This window comes from Ipomoea nil, unplaced genomic scaffold, assembly GCF_001879475.1.
Source record: "Ipomoea nil cultivar Tokyo-kokei standard unplaced genomic scaffold, Asagao_1.1 scaffold0706, whole genome shotgun sequence".
Lineage (NCBI taxonomy): Eukaryota > Viridiplantae > Streptophyta > Magnoliopsida > Solanales > Convolvulaceae > Ipomoea > Ipomoea nil.
In genome coordinates this window covers 32,744-55,000 of record NW_017617134.1, presented here as the reverse complement: position 1 = coordinate 55,000, position 22,257 = coordinate 32,744, and the positions used below count along the sequence as shown (strand labels likewise).

Genomic DNA, 22,257 nt, shown 5'->3' with positions numbered 1-22,257 from the left:
AAGATTAACCCAAAATATATGTGTTGTTTTAATTTTTAGCAGTTTGGAGCAAATTACTTAGTTATTAAATAATATTTTTGGTGTTTTGATTAAAGATAAATTGTTAAAATAAAAAATTTGTCAATAATAATAATAATAATAATAATAATAATAATAATAATAATAATAATAATAATAATAATAATAATAATCCAAACAAAACGATATACAAAATAAAATTAAAATTTAAAAAAAAAAATAAGAAGAAGACAAACGGGAGTCACGGGCTCCCTTTGTAAATGATGTGGGATCATTTTGATCTCGCATTGAAAATGTTTGGAAAGAGGAGCATTGCTCCTCTTACAAACATAATTGCTTGCCCATCAATGTAGGAGAGTAACCTGGAGGGTGTGGTTGAGTGTAAGAAACTCATCCATCGTTAACCAAAGGTCAAGGGTTCATCCTTGGATTTGGGAATAGAGCAGCCTTAAATCTCTAAACCAGCTGTCCCACCCAAAAGAGGTGCTTACAATTTAGCGAGGCGATTAGTCACTGTGTCCGACGGTGGAAACCCTGGATTTACCAAAAAAAAAATCAATGTGGGCAAGTATTGAGAAGTCCAAAGTATCTTCTTCTAATCATTGCATTTTAATTGAAAATAGAATGGAAATTAAAAATTGGAGGAAAATATTCCAATAATAATATTCTACATTATCAATAGTAAATGCATATTTTAAACAATAGTAAAGGTAAATTAAAAATGGAACGGAAATATTTCAATAATAATATCTACATCATCAATTAAAAATGGAACGAAAGTTAGGTAAAAATATCACTGCATTTGATATTCTAATTGACTAATTGACTGAAAATAAAAAAGAATAATTGGTGAAAATGAATCTGATATTACGAATTGACTGAAAAGATAAAAGGATAACTAATTGAGTGATATTCTACCATTATATATTTTCACCCAAATAACTCGTCCTGACGGAGAAGATGTTAGCTCTAGACGAAGATGAACAAGATTGTGTTGTCACTACCAATGTTGTCTACAAAGAGGTTTCAATAATGTGTAAATATAATTGGTGATATTAAATTTTTTTTTAATGAAAAAATTGCTATATATCTAGACAAAAAGATATATCTTCCAAACAAATGAATAAAGATAGCAATTCATTTTTGGAAGAATGACCAGGGATCGAGTCTCACCCGCGGCAGTGTGGGAGCTACCTCTCAAAGTGAGGGGGGTTCCTTGTGCGCAGTGAGCATCGGTCTAGCCTCTGTGGTTCATGTTCAGTTGAGTTACCATGATTTACATCCTTCTAAATGCTCTGTCGGGTCAGAGTGTGGGGGGCCCTTAGGGTTGGGGTTCAGCCTTTTGGAAGAAGGATATCAATTCATTTCTATAACTGAGTTGTTAGAGAACGAGCACATTTGCCTAATGTATGAAAATACTAAACAATGATAAATAAAATCTTCAAAATTATAGGATCGCATGCGTACATCTAGACATTAGCTATTAATTTGAGTAATTATTTGCACAAATTCAAGCAATGATAACATCAAAATATATAAACGATTCGAATTATATCTTTAATTGCACTATATAATATTTGATGTTCTAATTTAAATAATTATATATCAATTTATACTTTCTTAATATATTATAACAAATCAATTCCGTGCATCGCACGGGTGCAAATACTAGTTGTTTATAATTATACTTATTTGGAATCAATTATACTTGCGCAAATCTTCTGCAATCACATTTTGTAATTTCTTTTAGAATGATCATTAATTAGAAAATTGTGGAGTTTATTAATGGTTGACTATTTCCATATAATGCCTGATAGTGATATTATTAATTTATTATATTGGTTTTGCATGCATTTCATCACTGTTCTAGCTAACATCTGAAAACCCATCAAATTATCTCAAATCACGATAGATATCATACATATTCCATATACAGACTCCAAGTTATATTTTGTAATGTTTCTTAGATCAAAGCAGGGGAGAAAGGGAAGGCAGGACAGTATTACAAGAAGAAGAAGGCAGAATTTGGGGAAGAAGAAGAAGAAATGCAGAGGGCGGGAGAGAGAATAGGGAGGGAAGTAGAGAGAGAGATTTGAGAGAAAAGAGATATCTGATTAGTCCAAACATGAAAATCCCATACAATCTATAGTCCCTATTTATATTAAGGATAAGGAAAAGAATGAGGAAAATATCTAACAACAGCTAACAGATTAACAGCAGACTAGCGACTCAAGAGTAAAACGGTGTCGTTGTATAATAATGTTAGTTAACAAGAATAACAAATTTTTTGTAAAACAATCACATTTTGTTGGACCAAAATGCAGGGGAATGCATATAAACATCTTTTTTTTTTTTTTTCCTCCTCAAGTATTAGGTTTATAAATTATACTGGTTTAGTTAAGGGTAAATTATTGACACTTGCTTGGACAATAGGGAAAGCAGGTCTACATGAACAAATTCAGTAATTGAAAAACTTTATCTCACATTCATACTGTATGTAATATAGTTTCGTCCTCAAATTAATGAATCTGAAAGATTGTAAACCAAAAGAGAGAAGAAGCTCACAACTCTTAGGGAAATTAATATAGTCTTCCAGATATGTTACTCCCTAATTCTAATATATTCCTACTTCTTAGGGAAATTCATTTAATCATCTATAAGCACACAACTCATTTCTGGCATGGATCAAGAAGCTCACACCAATAAAGAGATTAATGTCTTAAGCGACAATAGAAATGAGCACGCACATGTGGCCCACACTACAAATTCATACACAAGTACAAAAGAACATGACTTTATCAATCGAAGGGAAAAGAGAAAAAGTAAAAAAGAAAAATGTAATATAAGTCCTAAAGTACCTGTCATATATAATCACAAGCAAGGTTAATTCCTAAACCCCCAGCCGTAGTTGACAGCAAAAAACAGAATCTGAAAGAATTCTTAAATGGTCTTTCAGCTCCACCAACTTTTCCATTGATGCGTTCATATTGCCACTTCTGATCAGAGAAAAAAGCATCCATTATGATCAATTTTCCAGATATTCAAATAAACAGTAAAAAATAAAAGCAAATGATTTATTTCTAAACAAAGGAACTAATCGATCACTGACAGTCACTGGTTTTGTAGTTATGTGCCGTTTTACTAAAATAACGAATTGAATGATGTTAATCGAATTAGCTAGGTTTCGGAGAAGAACCTGAAGAATGAAAGCCATATAGAGTCGGAAAACGCTGCTGCTTGGAGGTCTTTAGAGGCCATGGCCATATTCAGAACGTCCTGAATGGAAAGGAAGCTCAAGCAGTTAACCAAAGCGTCGACATCGAGAATCGTTATGATTGTACCGCCGTCTTGCGGCGACGTTGACGGCGAAGCGTCGGCCATCTTTCAATTATCTCTATCGGAGAGCTCTAGAAGTGGGATAAACACCGTCTACCGTGGCTTGTTGCTGCTGCTAAATCTATCTAGCTGCTGTCACCGTCGTCGCCACCAACCCGCCTCCGTCGCCACCAGCCGAGCTGGCTGTCGCTGTCGCCGTCGTTGCCACCAACCCGCCTCCATCGCCACCAGCCGAGCTCGCTGTCGCTGTCGCCGTCGTCAACAACGAAGAAGATCAGATGAAGCAAGATCGAAGAAGAAGATGAGATGAAGCAGCAGGAGAAAGCAAGATCGAAGAAGAAGATGAGATGAAGCAGCCGGAGCTGTTGCTGTTGCAGTACGATCAAGAAGCTCGAAGAACGAAGAAGGTACTATTGCCTTGCCGCTACACCGCCGCCGCTGCAAGAAGAAGGAAGGGATGAAGAAAATGAAGAAGCTTATGAAGAAACTTAACGAAGAAGCAATTGATGACTTAATATTTATAATTCAAACAGATTATAAATTCCAACATGCATTAAAATTTGTAAATTATTAAAAATTGGTAATCTCTTATAATATAATATATAAAACTAAAAAATTAGATCGAATAATTACATAAATTGTAAATTATTATAAAAAAATTTAAAAAAAATAATCACATATTAATATTAATTTATGTAAGAAAACTCTAGCTGATTTATATTGAACATAATAATCAGCACTATTATATACACAACCAGAGCCAACCCAAACAAAAATTTAGCCCATTTATTTACCACTCAAAATCAAATTCATTATTCATAATACCCAAAAGTTCAGCCCAAAAAATAAACAAAACCTAACCCAAATATATCGGAGTATTGAATATATAAAAAGAATTAATTTCACTTTTGGTCTCACGATTTTTGAGTTCTTATCACTTTCGGTGCACAACTTCAAATTTTTTCAATTCTGGTGTCTAACTTTGTTATTTTTATCAGTTTTAGTCCTTTCAGCCAAATTGACGGTAAAATATTTTCAGATTTTATATTTTAAGAGAAAAATCGTCATCCCATGGAAAGAACTTCAATATTTAAACAAAAGAAAAATCATATTAAGAGGAAAAGAGGAGTTTGCCAATCGTCGAAACTATAAATCCCATAGATCTGTCTGGTTTCTGCCCGTCTTCCCCATTATTCTCATCGATCAAACACCTATAAATATGATCTTACAGTGATTTTGTTAAGATATTGAAGATGTTTCCTTAGGATGACGATTTTACCTCTAAAAATATAAAATCCAGCAACATTTCGCTGTCAATTTGACCAAAAGGACCAAAATTGATAAAAATAACATAATTAGGCATCAAAATCAAAAAATTTTAAAGTTATGCATCAAAAGTGATAGAACATCAAAAGTTGTGAGACCAAAAGTGAAATTTATTCTATATAAAAACTGCATACGCCTCCTATAAAACCCTAATGATATGATAGAGCAGCCGGCGCAGCCCCTTCCAGATTCAACGGCACAACTCCAGGATCGGGATCGGGATCGGATCCCTTTTTACCTCTAGGTTAGTAATGAATGCCCCTTTTCTATTTATAGTTTTTGTTTTGTATGTGTGAATTAAGTCTATGATATAGGGTTTCTAAGATCTCTGCAGAGCATTATGAATCATCTAGATTCTATTAGTAGTTTTCTAAGCTTTACACGATCCTTGGGCGTTGGGCTAGTGGTCGGCGATTACGCGTAGCTAGGTTCCAATCGGCACCTTAGCCGTCGAAGGGGATGCCCTAGCGGCAACCCCTACCTTGCTAGGTATACCCCCTTGTAACCCCCAATCAGGGAACATACCCACCCCTTCCCTACAAGCTGAGGCGTTCCTGCAAGTCTAGTTAGCAAACACTTCCTGATTTGACCCTTCTGCTATATACTTCAAGCAGAGTTCAAGGACAACCCCAATGATGATTTTACAAAACCATACCCAATATAAACCAAAGCATGGGCTGCTTGTAAGGTTTGAACAGGGTGTTGTGGAGTTGTGGTTGGGAGGATGGAGTAAAACCACTGGACTATGTTAGAATGGGGTAAGAAACTCTATTTGTAAAGTATGCACCCCCTTGAAAGGATTAATTGCCAGGCATTAATCAAACCCTTTACACCAATGAAATGAGCTGTGTTGGCATGCCTCAATCAACCTTGCCGACTCAATTAAATAAACTTGAATCATACAATCTTTTAAGACCCTGTTTAGTAAATTCATTGTTCGACTAACTTAGCTATAGTCTTATAAATGTGTACTAAAAAGCACTTTAAACTAGATATACTAGCTGCATTTGTTACTGCATGAGAAATTATGACTTGCTGAATATACTACAAACGTTTCTGAATATCTCATTGTAAGTTCTGTGTTATAATAACAGATATTTGGTGATGGCGAAGGAATCTACAATAACCGGCTCAATCTCTAGAAAGAATATGTTTATCGCCCTAGCTGTCATGACCCTGGCTCTGTTATTCTATGCCAGCATTCATATGGTTTACCACGCGCAAGCAAGAGAAAACAACCCATCTACTTTTCCGTCTAATTATAGGCGGTTACTAATCAACCCGGAAGAAAGGAAGAGTCCATCTGCGCCACGAGATCTATCGTAAATCTGTGCATCATTATTGCAAAGCAACTGTTGATCTGGGGAAACTGTTTGGAATAATTTGGTACTTCAATTACCATGTCATTGATATTACAAAATACTTTTACTTTGGTTTCTGTTTTTTTTTTTTGGTATATCTCAAATGTCTACCGATACCTCTTTTGGGTGGGACATTTGGCCTAGAGATTGGAGATTTAAGGTTGCTTCATCCCCAAAGAAAGATTTGCTTACCTTTGAATAAGGATGGATGAGTCTACTTTTTGTTTTTGTTAGCTTTAGTATGTTTTTCACTATTTGGACAATCATATCTATTTTTTTAATAAGTTATATTGTGTATCTAATTTGATGTTGAATTACTTCACTTTTCAATTATTAGGTATATAAAATAGCATGTATTCTATTAAAGTTGTCAAAATGAAGCCTGTTTCATCCCGTGAAAAGGGTGGGGTAGGCTTTGAAATTTTGAGCGACTTGGTAGGCTTTTTAGCCCATCGTTATGCTTTCGTTATGCTTTCTATATTCATAATTATATGTTCATAATTATAAAGCTATATATTTATAATTTTTGAACTTTCATATTCACAATTATTGAGGGATTGTTTACTAAAATGGAAAATTGGAGGTTTTTTCAAAAAAATAGAGAATTAGAGAAGTGGAAGAATGGAAAATGAAAAACTTGTTTACTAAATTTATTCCTCCAAATCCATATTCTATTTCCATTCTCCAAATTCTCAGGAATTTGGAGAAATCCAAAACAAACATCTCCAAATGGAGGAATGGAAATAAGGGGTGAACTGTGTCTCTTGTCCTTGAGGTTTCGGTTTCGAATCTTGTTGGTGTGTATTTTTCTTTATCAGCATGCGGCGCCTGAGGGCTGAGGCTCTTCTTGTATTTATTATTATTATTACGTACTTGTCACTCTTTTTCTTTCTCTTCTTCTTTAATTTGTCACTCCTTTTCTTTCTCTTCTTCTTTAATTATTATTATTATTAGGAAAAATTATATTTTTCATCCCTAAGTTATTAATAGACGGATGTTTTTAAAATAACCACCATCTTATATATTTTTTTATATTACGTCATTTAATAGACAACAGGCTTTTAAATAACCGTCGTACATACTTTAATTAATTTTTTTACGTAGTCATACACTTTAAATAACCACCGGCGGTTTTTTTACATAATAATAATATTATTATTCTAAATCAAAAAATTAGAGAAATGAAAAACTGAAGGAATGGAGAATGAAAATTAGAAAATTGGAGAAATAGAAAACTGGAGGAATGGAGAAGGAAAATTGGAGAATTCGAAAAATGGAAAACTGGAAATGGAAAAACAGAAAAATGAAGTAAACGACCCCTGAATCTCTATATTCATAATTGCAGAACTATATGTTTATAATTTTATATTTATAATATAATTTTTAAACTAATAATCATTGAGTCACAACTGAGAAAAGCTTAGCAAAGATTCACGCACAGTACGTAACTGTACATACCCACTCCGTTTTGTTCCCACGCACATCGTTTTGTTTCGTATTTAGTGCTGGATTTGTCGGACTAAATTACAATATAATATACAATTATTTATAAAATAGATATGATAAATTATTATTTTGTGTTTTGTAAGTATATATTTGAAACATGAAAACACGAAAGGGTTAATTTAGAACTTTTGAATTTTAACATTTTTGTTATATATATAATAAGTTCAACAAATTACAAATGCATTAATATATATTTAAACTATTCAAATTATGTATTAAAAAAAAAAAAACTATCAAAATTATATTAGTATACATTTATTACCTATTTGATATTATAATTTTTAATATAATTTTAAACTTTTAAAATTTTGTGGGCCCCCTCAAAACCCGCGGGATTACAGCAGGGCAGGGCAGGGCGGGCCAACCTCCTTTAGACTCGTATTTTAGCGGGCTTTTTAGCTCGCAAAAATCATTATGGGTTGATCTGTGGTGGGCCCCTTGGACTACAAGTCTGGGCCGTATTATTGGATTGTATTCAACTGGTTATTGGACATTGCTCCTGGGTTTTCGCCCCAAGTGGACTTAAATTTAGTTTTTGGATTCAAAAACTGATTTGTGAAGATATTTATGTTGGGCCGTGTTGTCCGTTGTGGGCTGTGGGCTCCTTAAGTGGATTAGGCTCAATTGGTGATTTTTTTTAAGTTAAAGGGGCTAAGGAAAGAAATAGATCTAATTTTGGGCATTGAGATTTTGGCAGCCTGGGATGAAATTTTTCTTGGGCTTGGATTTATTGGACCGTAATGCTGAAGGGGGGTAATTGCGCATTATGCTGTGCAACCGAATGCACCTTGCAAGGTGCATACAGTTGCAAAACGGTGCCGTTTTGGTTAAAAAAACGCGCGTCCCACTTAAAGAAGAAATCAGGTTCGATTCCCGGCAATAGCATTTTTATATATCCAGAAATTCATAACTATATAACCACAATTTCATAACTATATATCCACAATTTCATAACTATATATCCACAGTGAATGAATGAAGTAAAAATCCACAATGAATGAATGAATGAAGTAAAAATCCACAATGAATGAACTAAATATCCACAATATATGATTGAACTAAATATCCACAATGAATGAACTAAATATCCATAAATTCATAACTATATAACCACAATTTCATAACTATATATCCACAATTCATAACTATATATCCACAATAATGCTATTGCTGAGAGTCGAACCTGATTTTTTTTTTTAAGTGGGACGCGCGTTTTTAATCAAAACGACGTCGTTTTGAACCGTATGCACCATGCGCATGGTACATTCGGTTGCACAGCATAACTATTGGGGTAATTGTCTTCAAGGCTGGTTTCTGAAGTTATCTTGGGCTTTGGACTTGGACTTTTTGAAATTCTTTGGGCTGCTACAGAGGGTTGAATTAATGGGCTTTTGATTTTTGGACATTTAAAATTTTATTTTTTGATGTTGGGCCTTTGGGCCGTTTACCTCATTTTAGGTATGCTTTTTCCTTTGTTTCATGGGCATGGATTTATTGGACCGTAATGCTTACGGGGGATAATTGTCTTCACTCTTCAAGGCTGGTTTCTGACGTTTTCTTGGGCTTTGGACAAGGACTTTTTGAAATTCTTTGGGCTGCTACAGGAGGTTGAATTAATGGGCTTTTAAAATTTTATGTTTTGATATTGGGCCTTTGGGCCATTTACCTCTTTTGAGGTATGCTTTTTCCTTTGTTATTGTCCTAGGGTTTGCCCTAGTGATTATTGTACATATTGAGTTAGTTGAATAAAAAATTTACATTTATATGCACCACCACCACCACCACCACCACCACCACCACCACCACCACCACCACCACCACCACCACCACCACCACCACCAGAAAAAAAAAAAAAAAACTTACAAAGACCATTGAGAAACTACTATTGAATCTAACCTAAAGACCATCTCTAAAATTAGGACCAAACACTAAAAATCTACGCAACAAAAATAATATTTTGACACCAAATTTTATTAATATCCAATCCATTACACTAAATTTTTACTTCTACATTAAAAATAATTTGGTTTTCCAAAATTTAAAAGCTTATTAGTTTATATTTAATTAGTTGAATATAAAATATAATTAGTTAGGTAAATAATAATAATTTCAATACAATTCAATTTTAGATGTAATCATTTTAATTCTGTTGTATGTAGTTTATATTTTAATTAATATATATTCAATATTAATCTTGTTTTGATTTGTATTTTGGAATGATATAATTTATTTTTAATAATATAAAATTTATGCTTAAGTATTTAACAATATATACAAATCCATGAAAACAAAATAAAAGGATATAAAATGAATTAGCAAAAGTCATGTATGAAGAGCAGAGAGACACAGAGAGAGAGATACCTTGTTGTAGTTAAGACATGTATGAAGAGCAGAATTGAAGATGGAGGCCGGAAGAGTAGATCGTGATATTTATTAACGCCTGTATAGTAGAACACGGGTTTGAACGGAGATCCGAAAGAATATAAGCAAAAACTAATTTTGATCTCACCTAAAATGAGTAGATTTTCCCAGTCAACGGAGATCTGTTAAGAGCTTCCCTATTTGAGCTGAAACCGTTGGATATAGGCCGGCCGGCATGAGCAGGTTGAAGAGAGGTCTAATAGATCTTGGACTACTGAACGCATCCAGATCCGGGCTGCGGTCTTCATCTGAGAGAGGGCCGTCAGTTCGCTCATGCTTCTTTATTTTCATTTTTTTTTTTGTGTTGAAATCAGTTTGGTTGATGCCGCCGATGCATCATATTTCGGGTTTTGAAGCTTTCGGGTCTTAAAATGTGGAGTTGTCAAAAAAAATGAATGTGAGATGCCAAGGACAGATAAGCGTTCCCGAACAAAAAAAAAAAACAAAGTTAATTACCAAAATGGTCTCTTGACTATAGTGAAATTATCAATTTGGTCCTTGACTATTTTTGTTAACCAATTAAGTCCCTCAACTTTAAAAATTTTAACCAATTTAGTCCTCCGTTAGTTTGACCATTAGTCAACCGTTAACTTGGGATCAAATTGGTAATTCGCTATAGTCAAGGGACCATTTTGGTAATTAACTTTAAGGGTGGGCAATTCGGTTCAGTTTTCTCGAACCGAACCGTACCAAACTAGTTAGATTCGGTAATATACCGAACAAACAACGGTAATAGATTCTTGTATACTGAACAGTTCGGTAAAAACTCGAACCGAACTGAATTATTCCATAAAAACCGAACCAAACTGAATACTGTTTGAACTTTGGATTGCTATTTTGTTATATATTAGACTTTGGATATGGACTATGTAAACACATAACACATAGTATAGAACTTTTGATAACAAACCTTAGAAATCAAATAAAATATTTACGAGAGATACCCGTGATAATATGAGTTGAAGGGAGAGCAAACAGCAAGGGACTTGGATTTGCTTTTTATTTATTTATTATTATTCTAAAAAAAAATCAAACGGTATTCGGTTCAGTTTAATTTTTTACCGAACAATTCGGATCGGTTTTTTATCGAACCGTTCGGTATACAAGAATCCAAAACCGTTCGGTTGTTCGGTATATTACCAAACCAAACTAGCTCGGTTTGGTTCGGTACTGTTCGATTTGAGAAAACTAAACCGAATTGTCCACCCCTAAAGTTAATTACCAAAATGATCCCTTTACTATAACAAAATTATCAATTTAGTCCCAGTTAACGGTTGACTAACGGTCAAACTAACGAAGGACCAAATTAGTTAAAATTTTTAAAGTTGAGGGACTTAATTTGTTAAAAAAATAGTCAAGGACTAAATTGGTAATTTCGCTATAATCAAGGGACATTTTGGTAATTAACTCAAAAAAATAAGTGGAGCAGTGTGCGGTCCATTTGCAGATGGATGCCTATGGACTAAAAGACTACAATGTGTCAACAACAAGAAAAAAAACAAACAAGTTGCAAGTCGTGACTGGGCCCTACATTAAAGTTTTCATCGCTCCGCATCAATTGTTTAGGTCAGAAAATGTGTCCCGACCCTTCAAAAATAAAAAAAAATGGTCCCCACATGTGAATAGGTCAATAGGGCATCCAATAAGGAGAGCTCTGAGAACCTTTGGAGGAATTTGGAGAGCTCTCTTTTTTTTTTTTTTTCTTTCTTCCGTGCATACATTTTGAGTTAACGTGTAGTGGTGGGTTTTTTTTTTTTTTTCACATGTGAATAGGTCAATAGGGCATCCAATAAGGAGAGCTCTGAGAACCTTTGGAGGAATTTGGAGAGCTCTCTTTTTTTTTTTTTTCTTTCTTCCGTGCATACATTTTGAGTTAACGTGTAGTGGTGGGTTTTTTTTTTTTCACATGTGAATAGGTCAATAGGGCATCCAATAAGGAGAGCTCTGAGAACCTTTGGAGGAATTTGGAGAGCTCTCTTTTTTTTTTTTCTTTCTTCCGTGCATACATTTTGAGTTAACGTGTAGTGGTGGGTTTTTTTTTTTTTTTTCACATGTGAATAGGTCAATAGGGCATCCAATAAGGAGAGCTCTGAGAACCTTTGGAGGAATTTGGAGAGCTCTCTTTTTTTTTTTTTCTTTCTTCCGTGCATACATTTTGAGTTAACGTGTAGTGGTGGGTTTTTTTTTTTTTTTTTTTTTTTTTTTTCTTCTTCTTCTGTTGCGTACATTTGAGTTAACGTATAGTGGTGATGGTGTATGAGGAGGATAATTTTATTTTTGTTTAGTTTTAATTTTTTCTCCAATGATCTTTTTCGTATCAAATGATAGGACACATGTCCGTTGGCATGACTCTAATATCAAAGTAAAGTATATGTTCTATCTCAAATAAAGGGAAAATGGCACTTTTTCCCCCTATGTTATATACTTATAGCATTTTTTCCCCCTCAATTATTTAAGTGGCTCTTTTTCCCCCTGAAATGTTAAATGGACATATTTACCCTTAAAATAAATATTTCATTTATTTTTATTCTCCAATAAATTATTACTATAATTTGGTTCAAACCAGATACTATAGTAACCAAACCAAAATATTCCAATTACAATTTATAATCAAAACGCGATATTTAGAGTTTATTAAAATCGCGAACTGGAATGGCCGGTTCATGTTCCGAACTGAAAAAATAAAATACATTTATTGTTGAATTTAAACTATTTTAAAATAAAAAATAAAATTTTAAAATAAAGACGGTTCAAAATCGCGAACGGGATCCAGAACCGCCGGTTCATGATCCAGTTTTTTTTTTATTCTTAAATTTAATAAATTGAAATCCAAATATTGGGTTCTAGATCTGAATCATAACTGAAATTTTTAATTCGATTGTTATAGTGTCTGGTTCAGTTCGAACCGAACCGTGGTAATCGCTACATATACGCAATAATTTGTTGGAGAAGTAAAATAAATAAAATGTTTACTTTAAGGGTAGAAATGTCAATTTAATATATTAGGGGGGAAAACCACCACTTTTAAAATAATTGAGGGGGCTAATGTGCTTACATAAATAATTGAGGGGGAAAAAGTGCTATAAGTATATAACATAGGGGGAAAAAGTGCCATTTTCTCTCAAATAAAAGTTTAAACTGATAGTTAGATTGCACATTAATAATTATATATTCAAAACACACTTTTTTTTGTTATTTTAATATTTTATTATTACATTTATAATTTATAAGATAATATAAAAGTTAAACTACTTATTTTAATCGATTTGATAAGATTTTTTAAATAGTACAATTTATTTTTAATAATACAAATTTTATGTTTAAGATTTTAACAAAATATACAATAATAAGAAAAATAAAAAGAAAAATATATAAATATGTCATTGAATTATTTTAAGAATAGCAATTAAGCCATCAAACTCAAATAAATTTCAAAAAATGTAATTATTTTATGTTAACAACAAGTTTGTGACCAAGGACCTTGTAATAATCTAATGGTATCAAGTTGAACTTTGACTATTGACTCTATGTGCTTTAAAAAAAAAAAAAAAAAAAAAACAAATTTGTGCTTGTTGATTGGGATGGCATGTGTATATTTTATTTTATATTTTATTATTATATAAAAGAGCAATTATTATCACTTTTTCTCTCTTCGCTAATGTCTTCCTCCGTCTGGTGGTTGACGGCAGTGGCTTACGGCAGGAGATCAACGGTGACAAGGCAGATTCTCCCGCGAACCTCCATGGACTCCAGCGAGCAGCATTAGGCGAACAACAATAGCAGCAAATCTGCGACGCAATTTGCGACCTCCAACAACAGCCCTCAACCTCCCCTCTCTCTTGGTCGACGACGATGGCGGTCAGCAGCAGTGCCCTCTGTTTTCGGCGAAGGTAGAACAAGCGACGACAAATCGAGACTCTCCCTCCGTCATGTTTTAGCATTTGGTCGTCGAGGGCAGCTCCCCGGTGGCGTGGCAATGGGCAGCGCCACCTGAAAGTTTAGGTGAGGTAGTGTTGGTTAATGATGAAAACATGATTTAACAACATAAACAACAACAACAACAACAACAATAATAATAATAATAATAATAATATAAACAAAACATCTCAATCCGTGCAAACTCATTTTAACCTGTTAAAAATATTAATTGTTCTTTTTTCTTGAGTTCATGAATGAATTTAGAATTTATTCAGGTTCGTTAACTTAATTACTATTCACAAATAGTTCATTGACTTATTTGTACCTTTTTTTTTTAAAAATAAAATAAAAATAAAGATATAAAAAAATTAACAACAAACCAAAAAAAAGGGCAAAACAGGAAAAGCACCATTGCAATCTAGCACCTTGACACCTTCCTTTTTTTTTTTTTTTTTTTTTTTTTCTTTTTTTGAAGAAAAAAATCTAGCACCTTCCTTGAAGATATCTTTTGCAAAATAATGTCGTCATTCTGGAGGGAGATGGTGACAACATTCGTGATTTACGGAACATACAAAATTAATAATTCCAGATGGCATTAAATGTATGATATACGCCTGTCTTTGCATTAAGGACCGTTTGGTTCACGCAATATATATTATTTTAGAAAATATTATACTGTTAGAATGTTAGATTATTGAGAACATTAAATTTCTGTAATGGGTTAAAATTAAAGTATGTAATATAATTCTGTTTGGTTATATATATCACTGAACAAAATTCCTGAGTCCGCCACTGTAGCCAACAACATGTAAATCCATATATATATATATATATATATATATATATATATATATATATATATATATATATATATATATATATATATGGATTTACATGTTGTTGGCTACAGTGGCGGACTCAGGAATTTTGTTCAGTGGGGGCGGATATAAGTGAAAAATAAAATACGTTAAAATTTTATAAAAATATTCATAATAAAATATAATTAATTTAATAAAATAATTCAAATAAAAAATATGTTATAAATTACACATGTCATTATTAATATAAAAAAGAATTATATATATATATATATATATATATATATATATATATATATATATATATATATATATATATAGAGAGAGAGAGAGGGAGAGAGAGAGAGAGAGAGGGAGAGAGAGAGAGAGAGAGGAGCTCTTGAAACTGAGAGAGAGAAAGAGGGAGGGGGAGAGGATGAGCTGCTGAAACTTGAAAGTCAAAAAGCCATAAAGAGCTTTTGGAAGCTAGCTAAAAAATAGATAATTTGAGAAGGGGATTCGAAATCCTGACCTTTCAAAACATAGTACACACCCCTACCAACTGGACTAACTAATCTATTGTGTAAATTATTCGTTTTCAAATACATATACCTAAAAGCTGTACTATACATATATATATACACATATACTTAGAAGGGCTAGGAGTGGGGTGAGTGGGGGCAGCTGCCCCCATGCTAGGTCCGCCTATGGTTGACTAGTTTTGGTGCAATTATGTGGTGAAATTAGAGTCATTGATCTTATGAAAATCAATATCAATATCTAGGATTAACAATGATTAAAAAATGAGGTGGCAATTTGATCTTGGTCAAATTTTAAGGCGCATGGTTTTTCTTCATAAGGTGTGCGATTTTTTTTTTCTTAAAATGCGTGATTGTTGTGCTTAAGATGCATGATGTTTATGCTTAGAATTCGTTAGTTGTTGAAACTTAAGTGCATTGGTCTAAAGTTTTAGATGCATAATTTTCATTATTAAGGACCGTAGCTTTTGTGCTTAAGAGGCATTAGTTCTTCACTTGAGAACTTAAAAGTGCATTTTGAAGAAACTTAGGGTGCATTAATTTACAATTTTAGGTGCGTTGTTTTACTTCTTAAGGTGCGTGATTTGTGTGCTTAAATTAGAACCATTGATATTGCCTAAATCAACGTCTAAGATTAACAACCCACATGGACAGCTCAACTGGTCATAAATGTGAAAGTTTGGAAGAACGACCAAGGATTGAGTCTCACCAGCCTAAAAAATGTGATAGACAATTTTGTCATTTTTCATCTAGGTCAAATTTAAAGTGCATGATTTTTCTTCTTAAATTGACATAAAAAATATTTTTTTTTAATAATTAAAATTAAAATGATAAAATTTACAAACATTCAATGTAATCTAAAATACCCTAAGAAAGGTAAGGGAATCACATTTCTTTCAAAATCCTATGAAGCTATGTGTATGGTATGTTTCATTCTTGAGTAATGTTATATTTCCTAATATAACATGAATCAAACATAGAAATTTAAATTTTGAAATGTCACATTACTTTGCTATGTTGTAAATCCTAGCTTGCCATCTGGATTATTGTGTTCATAAATATATTTGAGCAGTTTTTTTTTTTTTTGGAAAAGAAATATACCTCGTATCAGTTGTGGAATCCAGCAATGTTTTCTTCTAAACCTTGGCCATCCATCGTGATCCATCGTTGATCATCAGCTGGTATATTGATCTGTCTAGGACAACAAAGAACGAGGTCTCAACATCTCTCTGCTTCACTAGCTATCTGTATATCAGAAGGCCAGAAAGTTGGATGTATTGCCTTGAAAATAAAGCGAGGAAGCAACGCCAAAACTTTATACGTACAATGGTGAGCCAGTAAGTTGGCAACTTAACCAATTGGTATATTGTACCTTAGGGAAGATCACTATACAGTCCACCACCACCATGCAGACATATGTAATTAACAATTGATCCCCAAATTGCAATGAGTAAATATCAATTGATATATTGTACCATAATTAGGGAAGATCACTATAGAGTCCACCACCACCATGTAGCCATATGTAAATAACAATTGATCCCCAAATTGCAATATGAGTAAGTATCAATTGGTATATTGTACCATAATTAGGGAAGATCACTATAGAGTCCACCACCACCATGCAGCCATATGTAATTAACAATTGATCCTCAAATTGCAATATGAGTGAGTAAGTATCAATTGGTATATTGTACCATAATTAGGGAAGATCACTATAGAGTCCACCACCACCATGCAGTCATATGTAATTAACGATTGATCCTCAAATTGCAATATAAGTATCAATTGGTATATTGGACAATAATTAGGGAAGATCACTATAGAGTCCACCACCACCATGTAGTCATATGTAATTAACAATTGATCCTCAAATTGCAATATAAGTATCAATAGGTATATTGGACAATAATTAGGGAAGATCACTATAGAGTCCACCACCACCATGTAGTCATATGTAATTAACAATTGATCCTCAAATTGCAATATAAGTATCAATAGGTATATTGGACAATAATTAGGGAAGATCACTATAGAGTCCACCACCACCATGCAGCCATATGTAATTAACAATTGATCCCCAAATTACAATATGAGTAAGTATCAATTAGTATATTGTACCATAATTAGGGAAGATCACTATAGGGTCCACCACCACCATGCAGCCATATGTAATTAACAATTGATCCCCCAATTGGAATATGAGTAAGTATCAATTAGTATATTGTACCATAATTAGGGAAGATCACTATAGAGTCCACCACCACCATGCAGCCATATGTAATTAACAATTGATCCCCAAATTGCAATATGAGTAAGTATCAATTGGTATATTGGACCATAATTAGGGAAGATCACTATAGAGTCCACCACCACCATGCATCCATATGTGATTAACAATTGATCCCCAAATTGCAATATGATCAATAGGGACAATACTCTGCCACAGTGTATCAATATGTGCCAGAGGAATAGTACCCTGCCTATGGCCAATAGTGATCATCTCATATGTGTATCAATCACTATTGCAAAAGTCGGTCTAGATACGATGACGATGAAGATGAAGATGACGATGAAGATGAAGATGATTATTATTATCCTGTCAAGTTTTGATAATATATAATCACCGAGAGGCACAATAATAATATAAGCATAAGTAGTCTAGACACTGCTCACAGTAGTAGTCATTGTAGCACTATCATCCTCAAGGAGATCAATAATCCCATCAGGGGGCTTGTAACACTAGATCCAATCACATTGTGTTAACCTCGCGAGGAAGTATCAGCACATTTAACCAACACCTTTACAGTATTGTTTGGTAATTTGATAACGACATTCTTTTTTGCACACTGTCAAACTCATGCAGTCCCAACACATCCAATCTTAGTTTCTCACCATTGACATCAATTGAAATATGCCCTGAAGTCCACTCAAAAGTGTATACCCATAAGCAGAAACTGCGGCAACCAGTGCTTGTTCATATGGTGATTCACCCTGAAATACGACTGTCCCAATCTTACCAACTCCATAGTGATATAGAGAGAGATAGGTATCATGATCTGAAAGACTTTGATGGAACTCAATAAGGAGAAAACGGTTTCCATGGGAATCCCATAGTATTGGTATACTTTCTTTCCAATTTTCCCATTATCAAAATAGGTTCTCCGGTAATATGGAAAAGTTTCAAGCTGTTCCTTGTAGGCTTCAGCCATAAACCCATGCCAACTCCTACAACTAGGCACAATATGAAATATGAAATGAAAAGAAAAATAGATAGCCAAATGGTTTCCCGATTCATGTACGTTTCCAGCCTGCTCCTTTTAGATGGAGATACTGCAGTGTTCAACATAGATATTCATGTTTTGCTGTAAACTCATAGGTATTACTGTTAGGCTGTTCACATCTTATAATCCCAGATATTTCTGCCCACTCATCAACTAATGAAGTTGTTTCTTGCCTAGCATACCGTGTCTTCAAGTTTGATTCACCATCTAAATTCATTGTCTGTATATAAGCAATTCCACTATTATCACTTGTCCCTAATAGCACCATGTCACAAGGAAACGTCTCATCAGCATGGATCTTCACAACCTCACCAACAAAAATCTTCTTCCATCTTTTCAGTTGGAATTCACCAGATTGAAGGACTAGAGCCTCTCGATTATTCTCATTTTGATCTGATCTATGTCTACTCCAGTCCTCATAACCATCTTTTATAGCTGTCACAGATAGCACAAATAGAAGAGGAAACAGAGACACAGTTCTACCAAATACTGCAAGCGGTGGAAGCTGGTTTAGAGCAGCAATAGCTAGAAAATATAAATAAGCAACTCGGTGGAACTGAATGAAAATGTTCTTAGGCAAAAAATTAAGTATTGTATACTTGCTATAGTTCGAATCTCATTTCCCGTGAATTCAAACTCACCATTGGTCTAATTTGGATCATTAATATAGATCATCCTTGATTCATGTAACATGTTTTCTTCCAACTGCATACTTTTCTGAAGATGCCTCGGTGATCTGTTTAGCTTTTCAACACGAGATAAGTCACCTGGGAGGATGCTGCTCGAGATGAAGCCACCAGAGACAGATCACTAGAGATTTCAAAAGTTGCAATATCACTCCGATGGTCCATTACACCCATCAGGGACGGAGCCAGGATTTGTTGGTGCGGGGGCCAATATTAATTTGAGAGTGAATAGCGATGAACTGAGAATAATTAACTCCATAACTTGATGGTAAAACTTCTCTACCAACTTGCAAATATCATCAATTCTGAATGATATACGCATCTCTTTTGGATCTAACGATGAACTGAGAATAATTAACTCCATTGTTTTATCATCAAACCTATATTGCTGACGTTTGCCTCCTCATTCCAGTCAAACCTATATTGCTGACGTTTGCCTCCTCATTCCATTGTTTTATCATCAAACCTGGAAGGAGGCGACGTATGCCACTTTCCAGAACGTCGCCGGCGACGAGCGGGCAAAAATTGAATTAAAAAAATATTTTTTTAAAATTTTTTTACCTGTTAACCTGTAAATAGGTCTAATTGTACAACTTTAAAGAGTTCAAGGGTGTAATTGAAGCTTTTTAATGTTTGAGGGCCTAATTGCTTTTTTATCAAAAGTTAAAGGGTCTATTTGACCATTTTCCTTTAAAAATATCAAATTTGTAATGATACACAATTGTTAATTCATCTTGTTGATGCCTAGACTTCCTCTTCTTGCAATATATTGAGTATCAAAATTCGGCACAATTATGTTGACAGTTTCACAAAAAGACTTCACAGTTGCAACTAATTCATCTCATCCACTATCTCTTAAATTTAAATAAGCAACTTAGTAGATGACACAAGATGCATTGCAATCAATAGTAAAATTGTTCATTATTATGAATATATAGTTAAAAAATTATGAACATATAGTTGTGAACATAATTATGAACATATAACTTTGTAATTATGAATATATAGATTCAATAATTGTGAATATGAAGTTCAAAAATTATGAAATTTAGCTTTATAATTATGAACATATAATTCAGTAATTATGAACATAGAGTTCTGTAATTATAAATATAGAGTTCAATAATTATGAATATAAAGTTCTAAAATTATGAATATATAGCTTTATAATTATGAACATATAATTCAGTAATTATGAACATAGAATCGTGTTTACCTTGCAAGATGGACACAGTTCCACAGCATAACGATTAATACTTGGGTGAAGGGGGCCAAAAAAATAATAATATACTATTAATATTTTTTTGGGGAAGGGGGGCCAAGGGCCCAAGACGCCCAGTTAATAAATCTTCTAAATCCTCCAAAGGCTTCACTCATATTAGTATTATTAATTTTTTTTTTGGGAGGGGGGCCAAGGCCCCCTGCAGTAACAATGTGCATCCGTCCCTGACACCAATCATTATGCTATGGATCCGTGCACTATGAACACGAGTCCACAACATAATTTGCGCCATTACACAACCCCAACCATTTTTTATGTCATAGAAGCCAAGACCTTGTTTGGTAAATGACAGATCCATCATTTTTTATTTTTTGATAACTCAATGGTTTGGAGCAACAGCTTGAACAAACCGCCTCTACTAAGAAATATATTCAAAAAAAAAATAATCTTTTCTAAAGGAACCTTTTATAGAGGGAGCCCAAGGCTCCTTCATTGTTCCACTTCCAATGAGGGATAAAAAATGATCCCTCATCTTTTGTTTTTGTAATTATTATTATTATTATTATTATTATTATTATTATTATTATTATATTTTATTATTTCATAATGATCTAGTACGACTCAACTTATTATTATTAAAATTTTTAAAAATAAGAAACGATGTCGTATCTATTGACTTTTTTTTTTTGGGTTAATCTATAGTATGTCTACTGAAATTCCTCCTGCTTCTTTGCCGGGGTCACCTCCACCCCTTTCCACCGAAGCACAAACTTCCGTATCCTCATCAATACCACCCTCATGGTTTCATCTAGCTTCGTGGCAATGGAACAAACATCCAAGAAAGACATGCATTCTTGACTCCATCTCCATCTGGTTCACAAATCCATTCTCTCTTCATACCCACATAATCTATCTTCCATCTACCAAACTCCCAAATACATTAGTATAGACTTGTGTTAACTGTTAAGTATGCTATATATATACATATATATATATATATATATATATATATATATATATATATATATATATATATATATATATAATCTAGTTCCAGCAGTCATACCCATCATCATCATCATTAAATTATAACATCACCATAACCCATAATTATCACTTAATCATCACTATTCATAATCACCTCCATAGTCATTATTCATTCATTAATACCATTATTACTATTCATTAATACCATTATTACTAATCATTAATCATTAATTAGTCACATTTGTAATCACCATAATCATCTTTAGTCCATCATCCTTAAATCTCCATTACAAATGATTATCACCATTATTATAAGCACTTAATTCCTTCCATAATCACCATAATCCTTAGACCAATAATTTCCATTACTTAATCATAACCATCATCTTAACCCATTATTAACATAATCACTTCATTATAACCATTATCATCATTGGTATTAACCTTAGTCGCCAATATGAACCTTAATCACCAACCAATCATCATTTTCCTCGATCATTAATCATTTTTTTGAGTACTACTAACTCTGTTACAATATAGTATCAGTTCATAACTACTTTCTCAACATACTGAAGCACAAAGAGTTAATACCGCCTCCACTGAAGTTCGAACCTACAACCTTCCATATGGGAGAGCAACTTGGTGTTATTAGACCACAAGGTCATTGGCTCCTCCATCATTGATCATAGCATCATCATTCACCACATCATTAACAAGCCATAATGACATCATTATTCATAAACCTCATCATTATTAGTGTTAAATACCTTTCATTAAACTTCACCATTTTCAACAATATTCATAAACCTCATCATTATTAGTGTTAAATACCTTTCATTAAACTTCACCATTTTCA

General features: G+C 33.4%; 1 protein-coding gene and 1 long non-coding RNA gene across 2 annotated transcripts in view; both read right to left on the bottom strand.

Annotated features, from left to right (window-relative positions):
* Positions 1-7,716, bottom strand: part of LOC109176372 (disease resistance protein RPP13-like) — a 23,606-nt gene extending 15,890 nt beyond the window's left edge. Inside the window, exon 1 of the mRNA XM_019325815.1 lies at positions 7,706-7,716. The gene's annotated coding sequence lies outside the window, so the exon portion shown is untranslated. The remainder of the gene's footprint in view (positions 1-7,705) is intronic.
* Positions 7,717-13,544: 5,828 nt separating this feature from the next.
* On the bottom strand, positions 13,545-18,211 carry LOC109176479. Its single transcript, XR_002053383.1, has 3 exons — positions 18,024-18,211; positions 16,324-16,467; positions 13,545-13,958 (listed from the first exon to the last, which is right to left on the bottom strand). It is a non-coding gene; the product is annotated as an uncharacterized LOC109176479 (long non-coding RNA).
* Between the last annotated feature and the right edge of the window lie 4,046 nt (positions 18,212-22,257).